The 24,385-nt window shown below is 46.6% G+C and overlaps 1 protein-coding gene and 1 long non-coding RNA gene across 5 annotated transcripts in view; one reads left to right on the top strand and one right to left on the bottom strand.

The window, feature by feature from the left end:
* The window catches only part of LOC140395509 (uncharacterized), a 94,690-nt gene extending 76,608 nt beyond the window's left edge, over window positions 1–18,082 (bottom strand). The window contains exon 1 of the long non-coding RNA XR_011936224.1: window positions 17,981–18,082. This is a non-coding gene — a long non-coding RNA (uncharacterized lncRNA). The remainder of the gene's footprint in view (window positions 1–17,980) is intronic.
* LOC140395504 (receptor tyrosine-protein kinase erbB-4-like) overlaps window positions 1–24,385 on the top strand; it is a 1,530,197-nt gene that overhangs the window by 282,020 nt on the left and 1,223,792 nt on the right. The gene's annotated exons all lie outside the window — the stretch shown is intronic.

Genomic DNA, 24,385 nt, shown 5'->3' on the forward strand with positions numbered 1-24,385 from the left:
TTCATTCCCTGGAACTAGGTCCAACACCATCCTTCTCTTGCGAACAAATGCAGGGAAGACCCAGCCTGTGATTGGCTCAGCAGCTTTCCAGCCTTTTCCAAATGTAAGTCAGTTGAATATCCAACAATTATGGCAGGCCGCGTTGAGAGACCTCGAGGGTCACAATGCAGCCGAGGGCCATGCATTGGACAAGCCACATTATACAGTGGGTCCACTTCCAGGGCAAAGTTCTGATGACTGACCGACTTAGACAAGTGACAGGTTAGCTTTTACCCCATTGGAGAGTTAGCTGAGCCAACAGTCGAGGTGCTCACTTCGGCTTTTATGTTTTGGGATCAAAATTATATCAGCGTTCCCCCTTTCCCAACAGATATCCAAGTATCCACGAAGGCTTGTGACATTTCTTTTTTCTTTTTTTCAAATTTTGAGTTGCCAATTCTTTTTTTCCAGTTAAAAGGCAATTTATCGTGGCCAATCCACCGACCCCACACATCTTTGGGTAGTGGGGGTGAAACCCACGCAGGCACCAGGAGAATGTGCAAACTCCACACGGACAGTGAGCCAGGGCCGGGATCGAACCCTGTTCCTCGGCGCCGTGAGGCAGCAGTCCTAACCACTGCGCCACCGTGCTGCTCGGCTTGTGCACATCAGGGGCGGGATTCTCCCCTACCCGGCGGGACAGGGGGTCCCGGCAGGATGGAGTGGCGTGAATCACTCCAACGTCGGGCATCCCCAAAGGTGCGGATTTCCCCGCACCTTTAGGGGCCAAGTCCTCACCTTTAGGGGCTAGGCCCGCGCCGGAGTGGTTGCCATCCGTCCGGCTGGCGTGGAAGGCCTTTGGCGCCACGCCAGCTGGGGCTGACGGGACTCCGCCGGCCGGCGGAAGTCCGCGCATGCGCGGGAGCATCAGCGGCTGCTGACGTCATACCCACGCATGCGCAGGGGGGGTCATCTCCGCGCGGCCATCGCGGAGGCTATGGCCGATGCGGAGGGGAAAGAGTGCCCCCCCGGCACAGGCCCGCCCGCGGATCAGTGGGCCCCGATCGTGGGCCAGGCCACCGCGGAGGTACCCCCCGGGGCCAGATCGCCCCGCGCCCCCCCCAGGACCCCGGAGCCCGCTCGCGCTGCCTGGTCCCGCCGGTAAGGGAGGTGGATTAATTCATGCCGGCGGGACCGCATTACAGCAGCGGGACTTCGGGCCGGAGAATCGCCGGGGGGGACCCGCCGACCGGCGCGGCGCGATTCCCGCCCCCGCCGATTCTCCTTCCCAGCGGGGGGTCAGAGAATCCCACCCCAGGTAAGAACACCGTATGCTCAATGAATGAGCAAATGATCTATTGACATACATGGAGTATGGTCATTTGGGTTCAGTTGTGTGAGGCTTTCGGAGAGATGGGGGAAAGTAAAGCATTATCTCAGGATATTGAGTTATATTTAATGCAAATAGGTTGTCGGAAATGGATGCAAACAATTAAATGAAGTAAGTTTAAAATGGGGCAGAGGTTAGCACCCGGTGGTAGATTCTGCCCTTGTCTGTGTGGAGCTTGCACTTTCTCCCTGTGTCTGTGTTGATTTCCTCCGGGTGATCCGATTTCCCCCCACAATCCAGAATTTTGCAGATTAGGTGGATCGGCCATGCTAAATTGCCCCTTGCTGTCCAATGATGTGAAGTCTAAGTGGGGTTGCAGTATTGTAGACTTACGGGCATTGGGGAGGGGTGGGGGAATGGGCCTTGGTATAGTGCTCTTTCAGAGGGTCAGTGCAGACTCAATGGGCTGAATGGCTGCCTTTTGCTCTGTAGGGATTTCATAGATTCGATGAATCACCTCATTTTCTGGGACAAGCCATGTTTAAGTTAGCTTTGACAATTGAAAACCCCTATCAATATCAACACATGTGGAATATCGCCCTTAGGATTTGTGTAGCTTCATTAGTGACGTAAGAAACTATTTGGGGTATCGGACGAGCCAGGAGTGCAGGAGGCGAAAGAGGCCGGTATTCTGGCCTTTGCATCGCTGGTAGCCCGGCGGAAGATTCTGCTACAGTGGAAAGATGCGAGGCCCCCAAGTGTGGAAGCCTGGGTCAGCGACATGGCAGGATTCATTAAATTGGAGAGGGTAAAATTTGCCTTGAGAGGGTCTGTGCAAGGGTTCTTCAGGCAGTGGCAACCGTTTTTAGACTTTCTAGCGGAGAGTTCGGAGGTGGTCAGCAGCAGCAGCAACCCGTGGGGGGGTGGGAGGGGTGGGGGGGGGGGGGGTGTTGTACTTTGTGTTTACTACTGTATTTATTATTGCTTAATGGGGGGTTTGTATACTGGGGGAATTTGTGATGTAGTTGTAAGATGTTTATTCATGTGTTCTTTGTTTTTCTTTTTTTTGCGGTTTGCTAAAAATTGAAATAAAAATATTTAATTTTTTTTAAAATTAGTGACGTAAAAATAATGCAGGAGTTTTGAGTTTCCATGCATGGAAAACAGCCGTTCAAAGTAGCCGCTTTCAGCACCTGGATACTAAAGTTATTCTTTTGCTGTTCAAAATGAAAGAAACAAAGTTACAGAATAAAACAACGTTATTAAGACCTTTACAACAGTGGGGATCGACTGCTCTTGTTTGCTGTGCAGAGCAATATTGTAAATGTGTTTAAAAGGAACACAAAACAGGCAGAGCATTCCCATTCCCAATGTAGCTTTTATTCTTGCTGTCAATCAATTGTTCCTCAGCTGCAAAGATGAAGAAATATATTGACAATCCTTTTCATTATGAATCATACCACGTGTTAGATTAGGAGAAGGAAATATTTCTACTTGTGAAGTTCGCTGGTGATGATAGACAACACATGGGGCGTCATTCTCCGACCCCCCGCCGGGTCGGAGAATGGCCGTTGGCCGCCGTGAATCCCGCCCCCGCCCCCGCCGAAGTCTCCGCTCCCGGAGATTGGGCGGGGGCGGGAATCCGGCCGCGCCGGTTGGCGGGACCCCCCGCTGGATTCTCCGGCCCGGATGGGCCGAAGTCCCGCCCAGGAATTGCCTGTCCCGCCGGCGTAAATCAAACCTGGTATTTACCGGCGGGACCAGGCGGCGTGGGCGGGCTCCGGGGTCCTGGGGGGGGGGGGCGCGGGGCGATCTGACCCCGGGGGGTGCCCCCACGGTGGCCTGGCCCGCGATCGGGGCCCACCGATCCGCGGGCGGGCCTGTGCCATGGGGGCACTCTTTCCCTTCCGCCTCCGCCACGGTCTCCACCATGGCGGAGGCGGAAGTGACTCTCCCCACTGCGCATGCGCGGGAAACTGACAGCGGCCGCTGACACTCCCGCGCATGCGCTGGGAAACTGACAGCGGCCGCTGACGCTCCCGCGCATGCGCCGCATTTCCGCGCCAGCTGGCGGGGCAACAAACGCCATTTCCGCCAGCTGGCGGGGCGGAAATCCCTCCGGCGTCGGCCTAGCCCCTCAATGTTGGGGCTAGGCCGCCAAAGATGCGGAGACTTCCGCACCTTTTTGCCGGCGCGATGCCCGTCTGATTTGCGCCGGCTTTGGCGCCAGTCGGCGGGCATCCCGCCGTTGGGGGAGAATTTCGCCCATGGCCTCTCAATTTCTTTTGGACTGAAGGGACATTGGCCGGGATTTTCCGACCCACCCCGCCAGGTCGGAGAACCTCCGATGGGTGGCGCGATTCCCGCCCCGTTGCCGGCTGCCCTATTCTCTGGCGCCGCTTTTTGGGCGGCGCCGGGATTCCCGCCAATCCAATCGGGGACCATTGACAGCGGCACCCCCGGCGATTCTGTGGGCCCTGATGGCCCGAGTGGCCATCCATTTTTGGCCAGTCCCACTGGCGTGAATTACTAACCTCACGCACGGCGGACCTGGCAGGTGGGTATGCGGGGCCTACCGATCTGTGGGCAGGCTTGTTCCTTGGGGGGACTTCTTTCTTCCGCGCCGGGCCCTTGTTGGGCTCTGCCGTATTGCCCGGGGGCCGGCGCGGAGAAGAGAACCCCCCCGCGCAAGCGCGAAAATACGTCGGCCGGTCTGAGCATGCGCAAGATCACACCGACCCTTCGGTGCTGGCTGGAGTGGCGCCAACCCCTCCGGCGTCCACCTAGCCCCTGAAAATGCAGAGAATTTGCACTTTCAGGGGCTGTTGACGCCGGAGTGGTTGGCTCCGGTTTTCCCACTGGCGTGAGGACTTAGTACCCAGAAGGGAGAATCCCGCCCAAAAAACCTCAACCTGTAATTCACCCGGCCAGAATAAGATCCAATTGATGTGAGCAGTCACTGTGCATGGGCCTACAGAAGTGGGCAAACCTATCTTGCTTCCACCTTGTCACACTTTTTCATTTAAATGCTGATTATTTTGTATCAATGCTAAGGCTGATTATGAACACTGTTTCTCAATTGGTTAAGAAGCACTTGCTGTAAATGTGCAGGATGCAATGTTCCAGAGCTTTTCAACAAAGAATGTTGAACTGCAAAGCCAAAACATTTGAATACAAGGCAAGTGTGAGTCCAGATCTCTGTCTAAGATGGCACCTTGAATACTGTGACCCCGTTCTGGTTGCTGAGACACCAGGTAGACCTTCAAGCATTTGCAGTAGTGCAGAGAAAAGCCACAAGGATCAGGCCCTCAGAATTAGAGGCCTGTATTATCAGGAAAGACTAGGAGAAACCTGGGTCTTCATTCTGGAACGATGGTTTCATCAAGCTATATAAAAGAGATATTGAGGAAAGGGAAAAGGTAAACTCGGAATATTACTTTTAATCAAACTGTGAGAGTAGGACAAGGGATCACAAGTTTCAACGAGTAAGGGGAACTTGGGACTGTTTACTGAAAGTTCTTCGTCACACAAAGCATTTGCTGTATGTGATAATCTTGGATTGGATTGGATTGGATTGGAGTTGTTTATTGTCACGTGTACCGAGGTACAGTGAAAAGTATTTTTCTGCGAGCAGCTGAACAGATCATTAAGTACATGAGAAGAAAAGGGAATAAAAGAAAATACATAATAGGGCAACACAACATATACAATGTAACTACATAAGCACTGGCATCGGATGAAGCATACAGGGTGTAGTGTCTTCCAGATAGAGTGAAAACCCTGCTATTATTGAAGAAGCAATTGTCTGACTTGACTCCCTAGATGGATTTTTAAATTCTTTCACAGTACTAGGCCTCGCTTGCTAGGCCAGCATTTATATTGCCTATCCATAATTTCCCTTGAGAAGGATGAAATAAGATGGGCTGAATGGCTTTCTTTCTCAGTAGCTATCTTGTGATTGATGCTAAAATAGAGTTTTGGCATACAACAGTCATCTGATTGAATATCGTTTGTTTTACAATCGAGAGTTGTAATGACTGCCTCGCATCTGCAGCGTTCACAACCTCAAACCTCCTTCCCTCAATGAGCGAGGCCTCAAAGGCTTTGAAAACTTGACCTGATTAGCCAAAGGATTTTGTGTTTTTAGGACTCAATGATCCCCACCCACCAGACAAATATCCTTGAAGAGTTCCAAGGAAGTGATTTTCTCAGTCCACCTGTGCGTGAATCAGGCTCAACAGAAAATTAGGAATACATTCTCATCAGTACACCAAGCATTCAGGAAGTGTTAACATGTGAAGAGCTATTATAGGGTGCAGTTCACCCTTCAGGGATTTCAATGCATGTGGGGATATGAGATAAACTTGGAAACAAAAAGGGGGCATTAATCATTTCCCTCACAAACACAAAAATGTTTCGAAGAAACCAATATATTTCTTTACATGTATCGGTGGCTGGAAAGTCTCTGATATGTTTCGATAATCAAATCTGTGTCAATCCCATTATTTTACAAGTGGAATAACATGAGATTAGCCCAACTGCAGGGGACAATCAGTTTAGTAAATACAATAACCATTAATCTACAGCCCTCAGGGTGTTATTAAAATGGTGTAACATGTAAGAGACAGAGACGTCATAGAATTTAATGTTCCGCTATTATCCAGTGAAAGGGTTGGTGATGGAATAAGTGAGTCAATCTTCATGGACACTGAAACTGTGGCACAGATGGTGGCAATGAAATCTCAGTTGTGACTATAGTATTAATTAAAATGGATTTTTATTGCTTTTTGTTTCCGTGCAGGCAAATTCCAGAATCTGTGAATTATCACGATGGATCTGACTCAATCATATATCTGTACAACAACCTGAAAAATGCTCCAATCTCGCCATTGTTCCCAAATAGTAAAAGCATTTCTGTAATTTATCGATCAACCAGAATGAAATGGTTGCAGTTTCAAATGACCAATGTGTATAAATGTCATAAGCAGTTGTCTCTGATTGCAGGTGCATCACTGGGATATGCTACTCTTCATTATTTCCATGAGTGTTATATATGTATAGATGCTACCACAGGAAAAAAGGATGTTTGTGAATTGATGAATTGCAGTTAAAAAGCTATGTGTAGCAGGCATCTGGCTGCCTATCTGCTACAGAATGGGCTACCCGAGCAGATGGTGGTAGGCTTGAGTCTCAGTGGTGCCTGTCAGTGTCGGCATGAGGTGCGTCAGTTATTGTCTGCACAGCAAGAATGAATTAGGCAATAAGGAACGTTATGGTGTGGTGTCCCTGTGAATTGATTGTATTCAATTTCCATTGAAGGGCGAGGCCAGCAGGCTCGTGCTATGCCACCTATTATTCAATTCAACTCAGTGCCGTATACTGAGAAACCCATTAATAGAGTTTCTTCATATCCAACAGATTCTGAATCATATTTTATATTTGACATGGTCTGTGTGCTTTAGGGTGGGTGGGAAAAGAGGTGAGGAACCCCATTGCATGTGAGAATGGCATATTTGAATGGTTTTCCTATCTTCTGTATGTTCTGTGTGTCCAGCGGTGCCTGACCATTTATAAGGCCATACTGTGTCACTACTGAATAGATTCCCTGGACTATATGGGCTGAGTGATTAACATTAATCTGTGAGCTGGCACCATGCAAGGAATTAATCATGGAATTTGAATGGACCGGATGGGATTTCTATGTGTTGTATTTTCACAGGTAATGATCAAATTCCAGGTGGATATGTATCCATTTACCAGCCTCTGGTTGGGTAGTTGGCTTCTTTATTATTAGCCGATGGGTTTCCCATAGGTCAAAAGAGAAGGAACTTGCGCACCTTACGCAGTGCTTTACAGCCAATGAAGTGTAATCACTGTCACAATGCAGGAAGCACAGCAGCCAATTTTCACACGCCGCAATGCGACAGTGACTAGATCAACTGTTGTAGAGGTATTGGTTGAGGGTAAACATTGGCTAGAACACAGGGGATAATTCCATTGCTCTTCTTCAGTTCGCATACTGGCATCCTTGATGTTCACCTGAGAGAGCAGACAGGGCCTCGGGGTTTAATGTCTCAATCGAAAGATGGCATCTCTGACTGTGCAGCAGCCCCTCTGTCCTGCACTGAAGTATCAACCTTGAGTTTTGTGCTGAAGACGAACGTCAATCTGGGACTTGTCAAATATTTGAGTAAAAAAGGACTCCCATTTCAAAAATGCCTTTGATGACTTCAGGATATCCTGAAGCACTACATAGCCAATTACTTTTGAAGTGCCCTTGCTGATGTGATGTGGAAAAATACAACAGTCAATTTATGCATAGTAAACTTTCAAACAAGCACCATTGTGATAATGACCAGGTAATCTGTTTTTAGTGATGTTGGCTGCAGACAAACATTCATCAGGACGCTGGGAGAACTCCCATTACTATGGCAACTTAAAACCAGTTGTATGATGACTGCTAGCATTTTTGGTCCTAAAAAAAGGAAAATATAGTACTGGCCTAACTGTACAAACTGGAGAGAGCTAATTTATTTAACAATAATGTATTTGCTAAAGAAGATTAGATATTGTGATATTGGGCTGACAGTGATGAATGAGTGTGGGCAGAAGTACATGGGATTACCAAAGAAAGCGTGGTGTAAGGAGCCACATTACTTGTGTGGAATTGATGAAAGAGACACGCAGTGCGCCATTTGGATTTGATGGTAGAGCACAGCAGGTCTACACGGCGGGAGGAAGGGCTGTTTGTCAATGTCGGCTATTGGAGCTGACACACTGATGTGTGCAGGTTGCTGTCTCCTGGCTGTCTAAATATTGTTTTCATGGCACACTCTCTAGCAGCATCTCTAATGAAATCAGATTACAGCGTGGAAAGGTGCCATCACTTCAGCTTCACGTTCAGCTTGTTTCAGTAAATAGACATGAAAGGGCAGGGTTGTTTTACTGCCTCCACAACAATTATGCCGTTCTGTTACAAGATTAAAGGGAAAATTAAAAGTGAAGTGCCCAATTTCATGCAATTTAAACCAACAGGAGTGGCTAGGTCACAAGGCATTTGTTAATAGGCGTGCATTTGCTGGATGGGATGCAGTATTGGGACCTGTCCGGGGAGGTTTCTATCTCCTCGCGAACTCAATTGTCTGACTTTCTGGGGAACGATAGAGGTTTTTGCATGGGGTAGACCTTAACCGTAATTACGAATCGAAAGAGTTGGCAGAGACATGCGATAACTGTGTGGAAAATCTTTGTGGAAAAAAGAACCCCGTAGAAAGTAAGAACTTGTATCCACACCTTTCATAACCTCAGAACATCCCAAAGTACTTTACAGCCAATGAACTACTTTGGAAATAGAATTCCTTTTGTTATGATGACAGCCAACGTACGCAAAGCAGACTCCCACAAACAGCAATATGGCCATGACTTCACTGCTGGAAACTCTCTAAGCCATTTTAGTGGACAAACATAGGCCAGGATGCATGGGAAAAGTAATTTGCTCTTTTTTGAATCATGCCCTGGGATCTTCTGTTGAGCTCATTCACAGGATGTGGGTGTCGCTGGCGAGGCCATAATTTGTTTCCCATCCCTAATTGCGCTTGAGAAAGTGGTGGTGAGCTGCTTTCTTGAACCGTTGCAGCCCAGGGCTGCATCCACAGTACTGTAAGAAAGGCAGTTCCAGGACTTTTCTCCAGCGACAGTGAAGGAAAAGTGATATCAGGGTAAGTCATCCGATCCCACCCACCATGGGAATTGTCCTGGGCGGGATGGACAATTTGACAGACCATTTAATGATCCGTTGACGGGCAGCACGGTGGCACAGTGGTTAGCATTGCTGCCTCATGACGCCAAGGTCTCAGGTTCGATCCCGGCTCTGGGTCACTGTCAGTGTGGAGTTTGCACATTCTCCCTGTGTTTGTGTGGGATTCACCCCTACATCACAAAGATGTGCAGAGTAGGTGGATTGGTCACGCTAAATTGCCCCTTAATTGGAAAAAATTAATTGGGTACTCTAAATTTATAGAAAATAAACTGATCCGTTGACCACAGGTGGGAATTTCTGGTCTCGGAGTGGGCGTAACCAGAAAATCCCACCCATCATTCCAAGTCGGGATGGCGTGTGTCTCCTAGGGGAATTTCCAGGTGGTGGTTTTGCATCTGCTGCCCTTGGCCATTTAACTGGTCGATGTCGTGGGTTTGGAAGGTGCCGTTGAAGGTTCCTTGCTGAGGTGCTGCAGTGTATCTTGTAGACAGTACACACTGCGACCACCGTGTATCAGTGGTGGAGAGAGCAAATGTTGAAAATGATGGATGGAGTGCCATTCAAGCGGGCTGCTTTGTCTTGGATAGAGTCGAGATTCTTGAGTGTTGTTGGAGCTGCACTCATCCAGGCAAGTGGAGAGTATTCCATTACACTCCTGACATGTGCCTTGTGGATGGTGGACAGGCTTTGCGGAGTCAGGGAGTGAGTCACCAATGACAGATTTCTTAACCCCTGACCTGCTCTTACAGCCACGTATTATTTTCACAGTAACTTCATTGCAATGTTAATGCAAGCCTACTTATGACACTAATAAAGATTATTAAAGATTATAATATGGCCAGGCTAGTTCAGTTTATGGTCAATGGTAACCTCCAGGATGTTGATAGTGGGGGATTCAGCAATGGTAATGCTATCGAATATTATGTGAAGATGGTTACATTCCCCTCTGTTGGAAATGGTGATTGGCGGGAACTCATGGGCGGGATTCTCCGACCCCTCGCCGGATCAGAGAAGCCCCAGGGGGCGGCGCAAATCTCGTCCCGCTGCCCTGACGCCAGCTGCTGTATTCTCCGGTGCCGGTTTTCGGGCGGGGTGGGGTTCACGCCACGCCGGTCACGGGCCATTGGCAGTGGTCCCCCCGGCAATTCTCCAGGCCCCGATGTGCCGAGCGGCCGTCGGTTTTTGGCCAGGGCCGCCGGCATGGATTAGACATGGTCCCACACGGTGGGACCTGGCAGGTAAGTCGGCTGGGGCGGTCCTCGGGGGACGGGGGACGCGGGGGGATCTGACCCCGGGGGGGGGGCACGGTGGCCTGGCCCGCGATCGGGGCCCACCGATCTGCGGGCGGACCTGTGCCGTCGGGGCACTCCTTCCACGCCGGCCCCTGTAGGGCTCCGCCATGGCCGGCGCGGAGAAGACAGCCCCCCCTGCGCATGCGCCAGAATACGCCAGCAATTCCGCGCATGTGTGGGATCACGGCGGCCCTTTGGTGCAAGCGCGGACTCGCGCAGTCCCTTCAGCTGGCGTAGCGGCAATCCCTCCAGCGTCCACCTCGCCCCTGGAAGTGCGGAGGATTCCGCTACTTCCGGTCGGCCCGATGCCGGAGTGGTTCACACTGTTTTAGATGCCGACGTTGGGCCATCGTGCCGATTCCGGAGAATCCCGCCTCATGTGTCATGATTTTTACTTTGCGCCTCATGACATGACAGACAAGCTTCGATTTAATTACTCATTCAAAAGACAGTGCCTACGACAGTGCAGCACTCTCTCAGTACTGGATTTTGTCCTCTGAGTCTCTGAAGTGGGGTTTGAACCTGCAACCACCTGGCTTAAAGGCGGGAGCGGGCAGGGAGGAACGGTTAGGCTCTGTATTACTGAACCTCAGTAACTGCAGTGCCGAGATAAGTACAAACATAGTAAAGGACATAGATATGTTGCATGTTTACTTTGTGTAACAATATGTTAATAATAAGCTTTTCAGTAAATCTGCAGTTTGGAAATTCTTCTGCAAAACATTCCTCCAGAAACAATGGACTATGGAGTTGGTTCACTTGTCACGACCACTTTGATTTGCCCCAATCTATGTTTTCTGATTTGATCAATGTACATGCCTGCATAGGGCCTCATCAGGAGCAGACACCATGGTCAGCCCATCTCCCTCCTTATTTTTTAATCTGTACTTCCTGAAAGCACATTCATATCGGAAGTGAGCATTTGAAAAATCAGAGTTGAAAAATCAACTCTGCCATTGGGTATATATAAGATAAGTAAAGAGCTTTTCCTTCAGAGGCACGGGATGAAACAGAACTCTAACAGATACAGGGCACAATAGAGCGACCACATTAAGCCCTCATCTAAAAAAGGATTTGATGGACTCGAAGTCTCACATGTGGCAATTTTAACTGTGTGACGCCACTTCCATTTCATCCGCCAATTTTCCATCGCTGGGCTTAACAGACCCTGCATGAATCACACTACAATGTTGAACACTACATCCTCCAGCCTTGAATTGCTGACAAACCCGCCTTATAAACACCGAGGAACATTGTTTACATCAGCTAAAGTATAGCACAGCATTGCCAGTAATTCATCCTTTAAAGCCAATACTTGCAATTTAAGTGCTTCCAAACATTGAGGCATTGGTAATAAACTGCTGTTATATATTGGGTTCATCTATATTCCTGGCGAGAAAATGCTTTCAAATCAAAACCTATACATGGAAAAATACTCACTGCTTAAGCAACTATGTATTCACTTAATCCCGTCCTTGGTAATTCTGTGTGCATTTTCACATTGGCATTATCTCCATTGTAAAAAGTTCCATTGCATTACTGAGAGTAAAATTTGTGAAAATATTTCCTTGGAATGGTTGCCTCGATGGTTTACTGAGCGATACAGACCGGAAGGTTCTGGATTTGACCTCCAAGTCAGTTCGGGCACCATCATGATCTCGGTACTACAAGGTTGGTGAATGGATATTTCAGAGGGAACTGTCCAGCAACTCCCGGTGATATGGCACACCTGGAGAGGTTGGATCAGTCTCCACGATGATGCTTCTCACAGTTGGATAGTCAAATGAAACATGTCGCAGAGCCTCACATGTGAGAAATGCCTACTTGGCTGAGATATAATAACAGGAGCTGGTGCTCTGAGAACTGGGGAACTGCAATAATTGAAGCTCCAAAGAAGACCAAGAACAAAGAATGATGCAAGTATCGTACCTCAAATGAAGGGCACCTCAAGGATTTTGTAATAATAAAGGGTGTTTACTCTCTTGCAATATTAAATACTGCAGCTGCTGTTTGTCTGAACAGACTATATCTCATCTGAAATGTACCCCAAGTTGTCCACTTAATGCTTGGAATAAAATTCAATCTGACTTGTGGTACAGTTTGTTGCATGATGTTTTATGCATTTTCTGTTAATGAGTACACAGAAGGGACCCTGACGTGCTGTGAATCTGAAATTTGTTTATTAAAAATGAATTGCTGACCGCTTCTCCAGGACCAGAGTGACACTTATAATTTACGGGGGGAGGGGTGGGGGGGCAGGGGGAGGAATTAAAAATCAGGATTGGGTGAAACAATCTAGTTACAGTGTTTAATCGAATTAAAACAGATCAATATAAATGTGTTGCTGTCAGCTTGGATTCTGTTTTTTGACAGCAGAATAATTTTGTTTCGAAATTGCTGTCCAAAGATGTTGTTTGTCTGAAATCTTGTTCAAATAGTGAGTATTGGTTTCAGTGTCGTAAGGTAATGACATTTAATGCAACAGCAGCAGCCATCCCCGATACAATCTTGCAAACAGCTGAACAAAATCCTTTATGAATCTCACTGGGGAATGACTTCACAGAATCCATGGACTCCCTACAGTGCAAAAGGAGGCCATTTGGCCATTGAGTCTGCACTGACCCCCTGAAAGAGCACCCCACCAAGGCCCATCCCCCGCCCTATCTCCCTAACCCCGGTTAACCTGCACACCTTGGACACTAAGGGGCAATTTAGCATGGCCAATCCACCTAACCTTCACGTCTTTGGACTGTGGGAAGAAACCGGAGCACCCGGAGGAAACCCACGCAGACACACGGAAAACGTGCAAACTCCGCACAGTCACCCAGGTCCGAGTCAAACCAAGCTACCTGGCACTGTGAGGCAGTGGTGCTAACCGCTGTGCCACCCTCAGCATTCTAGTGTGTTAGTAATTTAACAGGGACACTTCCTCACTTCCCACACTATATGTGATGTAGTTTGAGAATGAATTTACTATTTGCTAGAAGGAGGCAATTTTGCACATCTTTATCAGGTTAATATGCAGCTATTAAATATTGGCAAGTAATAATTTATCAGCGATCTTAACCACTTTGCAAAAACTGCAATAAAATAATCGATGAAAGGATATCAAGAAAGAGTGCCCATGTCCCGACCATGTTCCAAAGTGTTCGGAATCCATGAATTATGTTTGAAGTTTAGTCACTGTGGTTATGTGGGCAAAAGTCATGTAAACGTATTAAATGTTCATCTGATAACACTGGGACCAGTCATTACAGTGATGAGGAAAATCTGCCCCCCATTATTTTCAGAGACTGAATGCCTTTTAGTACTTGCTTTTTCAATCAGCATGCTTTTTGTTTTGCTCATTGTGCACCAGTTTATTTTTCAATTAGCCCACGGTATATCAGTGTTAATATGACGACAAGCGCTTAACTCTGTTAGAAACGCCTTGACACTAATTCTTCATTATTAATTATTAATATGTTGACTGCAACAGAAGCAGACAAATAAGAGGACACCAGTGCTTGCATATAAACAAGAAGCACATGCCATTTATGATTAAGCTATTGAAAGAATTTTAATAATTTTTGTGTCTTTCCATCTAAAGCAATGCAAAGCAACTGGCCTTTTGTGGCTGTTAAACCTGACATCCCACTGTCATGGTTCCATACCATGAATCTGGATGGTGTAGCTGCTGGTTTTCCCCCTTTCCCTGCACCCCCAGCCAATCTCCTTCTTCCTTCCCCACCCACCACCATCTTTAATCCACAGGGAGGACATTCATCGCTCACCAAAGGAAAACGGGGTTTTTAAACAGATGGGGGACTGAACTCGGCTTCAAAGCTGTAGCTGTAACAAAGCACTTCAGCCATTTTTCAAATGGCACTTCACAGAAACAAAGACACTTTGCATTGGAAAACTGTCACAATGGAATGGAAATATATTCCCTTTTCGAAGTATGCTGATGCCGAATAGTCAACAATACACAATATTCTAATTTTTCCCTTTTACAAAAAGCTTTTGGTCAAATGGAAGATGTTTTGAGTCATGCCTTTTTGAAGTGAATATAACCTATTGAACTCAGAATGTAATAAAGACTTGCATTTATTTATATGACACCTTTCATGAACTCTGGATATCCAAAAGTACTTTGTAGCCAATTATGTGCTTTGGAAGTGTCTACATTAAAAAAGTTAGAGGAAACATATAGGGATGAGGAACAGCATCCAGCCTTCCATGTTATAGCTCAACACTGGGTGTTTTTATTCGTGATGTGTGTCAAAAATTAAGGTAATTTTCTTAGCCACATTGCCCATGAACATGGCTCCTGACTGTCAAGGGCAAAGCGAATACTGCTTAGGCTACAATGTGAGGCATCCATATTTGAATGTCTAATGCTTCAATGAAGTGCACTGTTCAGCAAAGGTGGGGCAGATTGCTTCAGAGCTGCAGAAGTGCGTCTGTGTCTATGAGACTTGCAATCGGGGGGCCAACACGAAGGATAAAGTGATAAATTCCTAGAATGTCTTGGCTTCAGAAATAGACCATCTAACCACCAGATCTACACCTGTAGTGTTCTACAGTTGTCACCCAGTTGAAATCAACACTCCTGATCACCCCATAAGCTGCATTTTTCTGTTTTTTCATCACCTCATTTCCTTTCAAAATTATTCATATACTCTGCTTATTATTTGTTACTGTGATTTTCATATTCTAGTCAGCCTGTCTCAAGATTTTTTCCATCTTGTTTGATTCTTTTACTGATTATTTTAAGTGTGTGTCCTGTTGTTGCAATCAATGGAAACAATGGGCAGGATCTTCCACGCACCCACTGCATGCTTCACGGTGGTGGAGACACGGTGGTGGAGACACGGTGGTGGAGGCAGTATGTCAATGGCCGGCAGTGGGATATTCTGGTCCTCCCATTGTCAGTGAGGTTTTCCGTTGAATGCATTCCTCACGACCACTGCAGGGGTGCAACGTTGGCGGGACAGGAAGATCCGACTGGCCAGAAAGGTCCGGCCAATTTAACACTGTTAATGCTTTTCATAAAATCAGTGCCATTCAGCCCATCGAGTCTGCAGCGATCCTCCGAAAGGGCATTTTTTCCAGGACCACTTCCCGCCCACCCCACCCTATCCCCATAACCCTGTAACCTAACCTGCACATCTTTGTACATGAAGGGGTAATTTATCATGGTCAATCCACCTAACCTGCACATCTTTGGACTGTGGGAGGAAACTGGAGGACCCGGACGAAACCTACGCAGACGCAGGGAGACAGTCACGCAAGGCCGGAATCAAACCCGGGTCCCTGGCGCTGTGAGGCAGCAGTACTAACCACTGTGCCACCGTGCTGCCATTTGTAACTTATTAAAATCGAAAAGACATCTGTCAAGTCACTGTAATCTTTTCAGCTCTTGCGGAAAAAGCCATAACTTCTCAATAATGGTAACCCCGTCGGTAACCCGAGGTGAATTTGCACTGCACTTTCTTCATTGTTCTTATATTTTTCTTCTAAACTGTTTACAACACCTCATCCAAGGTGAAAATGAAATTATGGAAATCTGGAATGAAAACAAGGAATGGTGGAAGCCTCCAGTTGATCAGGCAGCCCTGGGGAGAGAGAAGCAGAGTTGACGTGAGCAGGTTGATGACTTTTCATCAGAACGTCAACTAAAATGTTGAGCAACAACAACAACCTGTATTTATATAGCGCCTTTAGCATAGGAAAATGTCCCAAGGCACTTCAACAGGAGTGTAATCAGATAGAAAATGACCCCAAACCATGGAAGGAGAGATTAGGTTTGCAGGCGATGCTTAACTGAGAAAAGGGAGGTAGCGAGGTGGAGAGGTTTCGTGATGGAGTTACATTGGGGAGGCAAAAGGAAGTGAGGTGATACACAAATGGCCAGAGTTGGAGAAATGCAGAGTTCTCAAAGAAATGCAGAGTTCTCAAAGACACTGGAGGAGACTTCAGGGATAAGGGTGAGGCCATGGAAGGATTTGAAAATGGGGGTGCAAAATTTAAAGTTGTGTGTTGTGTAAATTCACCCTTCTCTCCTAACATCTGAAGTTTTTGGCTCTAGATACCAAAGCAAGGATTCCATTAACCATTGAATTTTTTTGGCTTAATCTACAGGCACTACCTCTTTCAATGGTCGGTCCATCCCGAAACACACAGGGAAGAATTTTACAGCTTCTATCCCTGGCGGGATTTTCCCTCCCTGCCAAAGTCAATGGGCTTTTGAACGGCACGCCCCCATATTCTGGCCGTGCCCCTATTGCGATGGGGCGGTAAAATTATGCCCATGCAAACCAAGGCCTCTCTGCTTCTCTGTTCCATTTCAAATGTTACCATTCACATTGATATTCACATCCCCTATTATTGGCAAAAGAGTTGGGTGGCTATTCTTCAGCCTCTCCCTTCTTGTTGGAACTGGTGTCCCCCAAAGCATGGGACAGAAATCATAGAGACATTTAAAAAGAACAGTCTAATGATTTAGTGACATTAGCATACTGAAGAAATCTGAGGTGAGGGAGCTTGAAGGTTATAGGTTTTTAAAGGTATTCCTCCTGTTTGTTCCTTTTGGAACTTTGGCCTTCTGAGAAAATGCTAAGATGACAAAATGAAACACTCTTCAGCCAATGAATCACAATCACCAGATTGCCATTCAGATTTCTACACTTTCAAAAGTTAATGGATCTGCATCTTATTTGAAGACTTCCACTGTTATCAGTTATCCATCACTGCCACACCTCATTATATGTGTTGAATTTACTGCCAATCGGCCATGGTCACTGCCTCTAGTACTTTTCCCTCGCAGGCCTAATAATTCCCTGAGAGACGCTCTCATGCTGGTGATTTAACATTGCATTTATAATTTCAAGAAATGCACAAGGCTCCGTTTTTTTTTGCTGAAGTTGCTTTAAATGCCAACGAGTACATATCACTCTGGTGTCATTTCCTTCACAATCCTGAGGCCAACTCAATTGATCATTTGACCTTGTTACCTAACGCTTCATTATCAGAGCAAGGCACTACTCCAAACCCTATTTTATTTTGCAGTGATTCTATTTTACGTTTCACTGATCGCTGGTTTTGTGATGGGCCTACCCATCAGTTCACCTGACACAGCCTGCCTGTGTGAAGTAGATAAAAGAGGGGCCGGCGGCAGAATTAGGGGTCATCGGTGACAGCAGCTAATGTAAAGCATGTCATTTAGATAGAGGAGCAGCCTGCACTCAGAGCATTGGTGAAGGATGCACATTTGTGGCAATCGCTAATATTTCCAAAACGCTCTACAATGGCAACTCTTTCTGATGGGTGGTCTTTATCAAACTGAAGTATTGCAGCGAACCAATTGCTCTCAATAAAATGCTTCTTTAATGGACAGTACAAGCAAACATGAAAGGAAGTCTGCTGGATACAAAGGGATTCAGCCGCTGAATAGGTTGGCTGTGTAACGTTTCTGGTTATAGCAGGCTGTGACCTATTGGGAAGAATTAAACCATAATTTCCTGCCCGTGCCAGAAACTCGATTTCGTTGCCTTCAAATGGGTGGACTCTTTGCAATCTTGTCATTTCTTTTGACCTTTAAACCCTACTTCGTCCTACATAACGTTGCCTCTAACTCACCCCTTTGGCTGCTCACTTTGCAACCTCGACATTGCTGCTCCTGCACGAGAATCCCTGCTCACAGTTCACAGGAGCTGGAGTCATTTCCACTCAACTAGGCGTGAATGGTTTTCAGGGGTGGTGTTTGATTTCTGTCAGGCTGTACGTGCTACATTTCAAATCCTGTGTGTAATTAGTGAGACGCAAACTATAAAGTCAGCTCTCAGTTGAATAATACACAAGGTCCCACCTTAATATAATGCAGAGCTATTGCAACTTCTATGATTTTGGACCTTACCAAGTGAAAAATACTGCTTGCTCTGCATCATTCACAGGCAACTAAGAAGTAATGGCGCAGCACCGCACAATTTAATTTGTCTTTCAGAGAAAGGTACATGGAATGTTTACTGCGTGTCAAATCTCATTAATAACTGTGACACCAGGAACATGAAAGCAGTGCACCTGTGTTTCCAAATCATGATCAAGCCCTTCTTGAATGCTCCATGATGTTTCTTGTAAACCATAGAATTTGTATGCAGAGGAAGGCCATTCGGCCCACGTAGTCTGCACCGACCCTCTGAAAGAGCACTCAACCTAGGCCCACTCCCCTGCCCTATCCTTGTCACTCCACCTAACCTGCACATTTTGTTTTGGAGACTAAGGGGCAATTTAGCATAGCTAATCCACCTAACCTGCGCATTTTGTTTTGGAGACTAAGGGGCAATTTAGCATGGCTAATCCACCTAACCTGCGCATTTTTGGACAATGAGAGGAAACCGGAGCAACCCATGCAGACATGGGGGGAACATGCAAGTTCCACACAGACATGAAGGACTTTTCCATCCTGTTCTCTGCCTTAAAATAATAACTGTTTCTCGTTAAATCAAATGCCATGTTTTCCTCAAGTAATTTGTCAGTCACCACGTTGGTCGGAATTTCCTGGTCCTTCATCCTTGCGGGATCTTTCGATCCCATCGACAGCGGACCCCCGCCGCAGATTTCCCGGCGACAAAGGGTGCGTTCAACGGGAAACCCTGTGAACCATGATGGGACCAAAGGATCCCACCGCCGATCAATGATGGGCTGCTTCCTCCACTACGAAATGCACGGTGGATTGTGCAGAAAATCCCGCCCGTTATTTCTGAAGAAAGGCCATGCACCTGAAACATTCACTCAGTTTCTCTCTCCACTGGAGCCGCCTGACCTGCTGAGTATTTCCAGCATTTTCTGTTTTAATTTCAGATTTCCAGCATCTGCAGTATTTTGTGACAATGTCAGTTATTTGGGACGTGAAGTGGTTTTGTTTTGTCTTTGCAACAGAATGGGTCATTGTGGCATTTGGTATTCAGCATAGGAACAGGAGGAGGTCATTCAATCATTCAAGCCTGGTTCCACTGTCATTCAGTTCGATCATGGCCTATCTGTGCCAGGATCTTGTCACAAACTTTGCCATGTGGAACTGAGGTGTGCTCCTGGTAACATGCGCTGTAAATGGGAGAGACCATTGCATTAACCATTCCAATCTTGCCAACTGGTAACATTGCTTATTGGGAAAATGTTCACTGCCACAAATGGTGGTGAAAAACTCAGTCTAGTTCCCATTGCCATGCCATGTTTGGATGGGCCTACTGTACAGTGACCTGAGCAACCATCAGTTCCATCGGTAGATTCATTCACTGTGCTTGTTTGGGGTCTCGTGATATATGTCGGGCCCCATTGAGATTTTGCAGCACAACTGCTACACTTGCAGCCGATGGGAGCCAAAACGGTAACGGTGGGGCCAGGAGGATTATGAGGACTGCTCTGAGCCAAACATAATGTGGATTGTTGCTGCACTGAGTTTCCACATAGCCTTTCCTTTCACATAGCAGCCTCGCCCTCTGGATCTACCATGATATTTGAGAATACGCCCTGGCCATTGACACTGTAGGGTGGTCAAAATCTACCCTTGACTGTTTTGACTGACACACACAGAGTGACCACTTGAGTGAAGTAATGTATGTAATAATGAATCTTTATCCCAGGAATATATGGAGCGAGAATAGGGAGAAAAATCACCATAATCATAAAAATCATCATCTTACACAATTTCACCTAATTTGTTACCAAATCAAAATACTGTGAATGTCAGAAACCTGAGAACATGAAGCAGAAAATATGAGAAACATTCAGCAGTGTTTTAATCCAGAAAAGGAGGTGGTGAAGGACAGTATTGGAGCAAAACTTATAAGTGTTTATTTACAGAGATACAGATTACAAGCTTGCACCTCCTAACCAAATAATCACAATTTCAGTCTGTTCCACGTTTAGATATACAATAGGTTTTATGGAGGCAGGGAAAATGGCAATGGGAGGGAAGATCCAAAGGAAAGGGCTATAAACAGGGTGGAGTGCAGGAACGATGAAATGATCAAACGGGGTGAAAGTGTAAGGCAAACATGGAGATGCAATAGCAGAATCATTATCAATCTCTGCTGCACAAGTACGAAATCGGTGCAGTGGTTATGATCTGAAGTTTTTGAGTCAATGTTGAGTCCGGGTGGATGAAAAGTACCTCATTGAAAGATATTCTTGGAACTTGTGTTGGGCTTCACTATGGGTGGCCGAGGGCAGGAAGGTCAAAGGGAGAGTGGAGAATTAAAATGGCCAGCGACTGGAAGTTCAGAGTCATGCTTACAGACTGAATGATGGTGTACACAAAGCAATCACCTAATCTGCGTTGTTCTCCTCAGTGTAGAGGTGTCAGACAGCAGCATGTCCAGTGATTTGGTGTTAATCAGATCAGTGTGTCCATCTCCGATTGTTGAATATCGAAAGACAGATTTGAAGCAAATCCACTGCACTACAGATAATATCGGGTGCAGCAGATTCAGCACGTATATGAGCAGTTTCAGAGTAATGGAGCTCAGCGCAAAGATATAATGGATTTTTGTGCAAAGTTGGATATCTTCAAATGTAAATCCACTGTCAGTTCTGAAATGAAGACTCTTGCATTTTTTTTAGAGCACTATAAGTAGCTCAGTTGCAAAGTTTAATTTTGGCAATGGTCTTAATTCAATTTTTTCAATTTGCAGAATAATAGGACTCTATCAGCTAATTTAAAAACCCCTCTGAATGCTGAAATGCTTTTCAATTGAAAATATCTTGTGTAACAGATAGGGCCAGAAGTGCTGTCGACCTTGAAGTGCTCAATTCGAGTAATCAAATGATCCTACGTCATCTTGTATTTTGAAAAAAGGGATTCATGCCTCATTAGCACTAATAATTAAGACTTGTAATGTGGCTTTGCAGAAAGAATGAGGGGTGAGAATTTATAGAGTGCCTTATCGTGCCTCTGAAAGCATCTCAAAGCGCTTCATACACCCAAGGCTGCAGGAGTGAAAGAAATGTCAGAAATTTCAAAAGCGGCAAATAACTCCAGCAGAGCTGGTGATTTTTCGCAAAGGTTTATGCAATCAGTGACTATTAACGTTTGAAACTTGTACATCTATGACCAAAGGTGTCAAAGTGGTAAACCTGCGACTGAAAGTGTACACGTTTAATTTTGGAATCAGCCTTCCATGATTGAAGTTTGTACGGTGCCATGCGTTTGAATATAAAGGATTGATTTAACCACGTGGTGCTCGTGGCACTAAAAGAGAGTTGCCCCTGCCGGACTCTGCCATCTCAGAGACCAAAGTCCTCTTTGGACATTTGGCGTTTGGAGAACTGCCCAGCTATTAAGATTTCACACCTTTCATGATGACTGGATGAAAAGGCCGGTGGGGGCCCACTGCACCTGATTCGGATGTGGATTTTGGCATATGAGGCTGAGTTCTGGCACAGTCAAATGGCAAGATCTACACCAAAATGATTAGGTAGACTGCAAAGTTGTTGCAATTAGATGAGGGTGACACAGAAGGTTCGAGGTGTTTTACATTAATTTTAATGCTATCTAAGAGCAAGGCACTCATTTCCAAGGGGCTGTTAGAAATGATTACTGTCAAGTTGAGATGGCGCCTCTAATTATCTCAGACCAGCAACTTCAGTTATTTTCGAGAACTGTTTGCGTGAGGTCTGATTGCATCTCCTTTTTGCAATGTGTCTCTTCTCTTACGTCCTGAGTTCTAATTTCAAGATGTTGAGGGTGGCACAGTGGTTAGCACTGCTGCCTAACAGTACCAGGGACCTAGGTTCAATTCCAGCCTTGGTGACAGTCTGTGTGGAGTTTGCACTTTCTCCCCTTGTCTGCATGGTTCCCTCCAGGTGCTCCAGTTTCCTCCCACAATCCAAAGGTTAGGTGGGGTTATTGGGGTAGGTCAGGTGCTCTTTCAAAGTGTCGGTGCAGCCTCGATGGGCCGAGTGGCCTCATTCTGCACTGTAGTGAATCTATGGTTCTATGTATCTCAATAGGTCATAGGATCAGGGCTGCCATATAGCTCTCTCGAGTGTGTACCAGAGCTCCCTTACTTCCAGTCCAAACTTCCTATGAGTATTTGACTCCACTGGGAGTATAAGTCAATTAAACCAAACTTGTCCTCTCAAAACTGCCATGGACAAACAAAACACATGAAGGCGAACTGAAGATGTTTGTTCCAATTCTCACATAACGCACAAGCCACACAAATTTTATGCCAGTGGAAATAAAAGGTCCAATTGCTCTATTTTGAGAAAGAAGAAGTTTTCTGGTATCCTAGCCAATACTTGATCCCACAGTACTATCGCCACAAATTATTTGGTCATTATCACAGTGCTGTTTGTGGGAGCTTGCTGTGCATAGTACAGCTGTTATATTCCCTATATGACAAGAATGACTATGCTTCAAAAAGGATCTTGTTGGTTCTAATGTGCTTTGAGTTTGAAAAAGGTGCTGTATAAATGCAAATCTTGCTTTCCTTAGTTCTTTCAACAATTGGGGGGGGGGGGGGTCCTAATAGCTGAAGGCCCACCCTTTTACGTGACCTGATCATGGCTCCACATCCAACCATTTTGGATAATGGTTTGATTATGGCTTGTCTGAGACTCCCTTTGGGCCCCTGCCTCTCGTGCTTCAGCATTCCCCTCCCTCGAATTGCACATAAACCCGATCAGTTCTCTCTGTAGCTACAATCAGATGCCTCCACCATTCTACAGGAAATGCGCTCTCTCCTTGCAATAAACATCCATGCGCTTATCATAATTCCAAGGGAATGACATTTGATCTCTGCATGGAACGGGAGAGGTCATAGACAATCTAGCTCATTCCTGGAGATTTCCTCAGTACAAGTCCACTCCTAACGTCCAGCGTGGACTCCCAGGTAAAATCAACACACTTGTACCAGCCAGAGGAAGAAATAACCCAACAGCAACAACCGATCAAAGCAATGCGAGTCAAACCAGATAACCCCAGAGGTCTAAATCAAGCAAATTATTCCAACTGCTAAGAACAGTATGCCCTTGCCCCATGACATTGACCCAATTGTATTCTCAGTGTTGTGACAGTGACCCCAGCATACTTTCAGTACCATGATATCGACCCCAACATAACCTCAGTGCCATGGCAATGACCCCAATTTAGTCTTGGTGCCATGACGATGACCTCAGGGAACCTTCCGCAACACCCAAGCAAGAAAAATGTGCCTGGCCTCTAGGAAAACATTCATCTACATTCCTGAGAACTTGTAAAATAAAAAATGTTCCTCTGTCAATGCTTCAGAGGTTCTGCAGAAGGAGAGAGTTTTGTCCCACACACCAGGCCGTGGCTATGGACCCTGGTAAGGGTGTATATCTATGTTTGGGATACTGTCAGCAAGAACGGCAACCAATGAACTCAATCAAACGCACTTACCAAATAACTGATCGTCTTTAGTTTCTATATTTCCAAGTGATTCTTTCATGTTCCGCTACTTGTCGATGAAGAGACATCTGGGGCGTCATTCTCCGACCCCCCGCCGGGTCGGAGAATGGCCGTTGGCCGCCGTGAATCCCGCCCTGCCGGTTGCCGAAGTCTCCGAAGGGAGAAAGTCGGCGGGGCGTTAATGTCGCCGCTGCCGCGGAGAATGTCACGGGTCTGCGCAAGGCAGCCGATTTTCGGCCTGCCGATATTCTCCCTTCCGGATGGGCCGAAGTCCCGTCGACGTGATGACCGTTCACGCCGACGTAAATTAAACCTCCTTTTCATCGGCGTGACCCGGTGCTCCAGGCTCACGCCGACCAGCGTGGAGGTGAGTGACGGCCTGGGGGGTTGGCTCTGGGCAGGCAATGGCGTGGCCACAGTCTGAATGCGTGAGGAGAGGTGTGTCTCAGGTTGTGCGTGTGTGTGTGTGCGGCGGGGGGGCGGGGGGGGGGGGGTGGTGGTTAGAGTAGGGTGGGCTCCGGGGGAGTGCTGGGAGGGGGTCCGTGCCGGGGAGGTGGATGGGGGGTCCGTGCCGGGGTGGAGGTTGGGGGGGTGGTCCGTGCCGGGGTGGA

The sequence above is a fragment of the Scyliorhinus torazame genome, chromosome 2 (assembly GCF_047496885.1).
Source record: "Scyliorhinus torazame isolate Kashiwa2021f chromosome 2, sScyTor2.1, whole genome shotgun sequence".
Classification (NCBI taxonomy): Eukaryota; Metazoa; Chordata; class Chondrichthyes; order Carcharhiniformes; family Scyliorhinidae; genus Scyliorhinus; species Scyliorhinus torazame.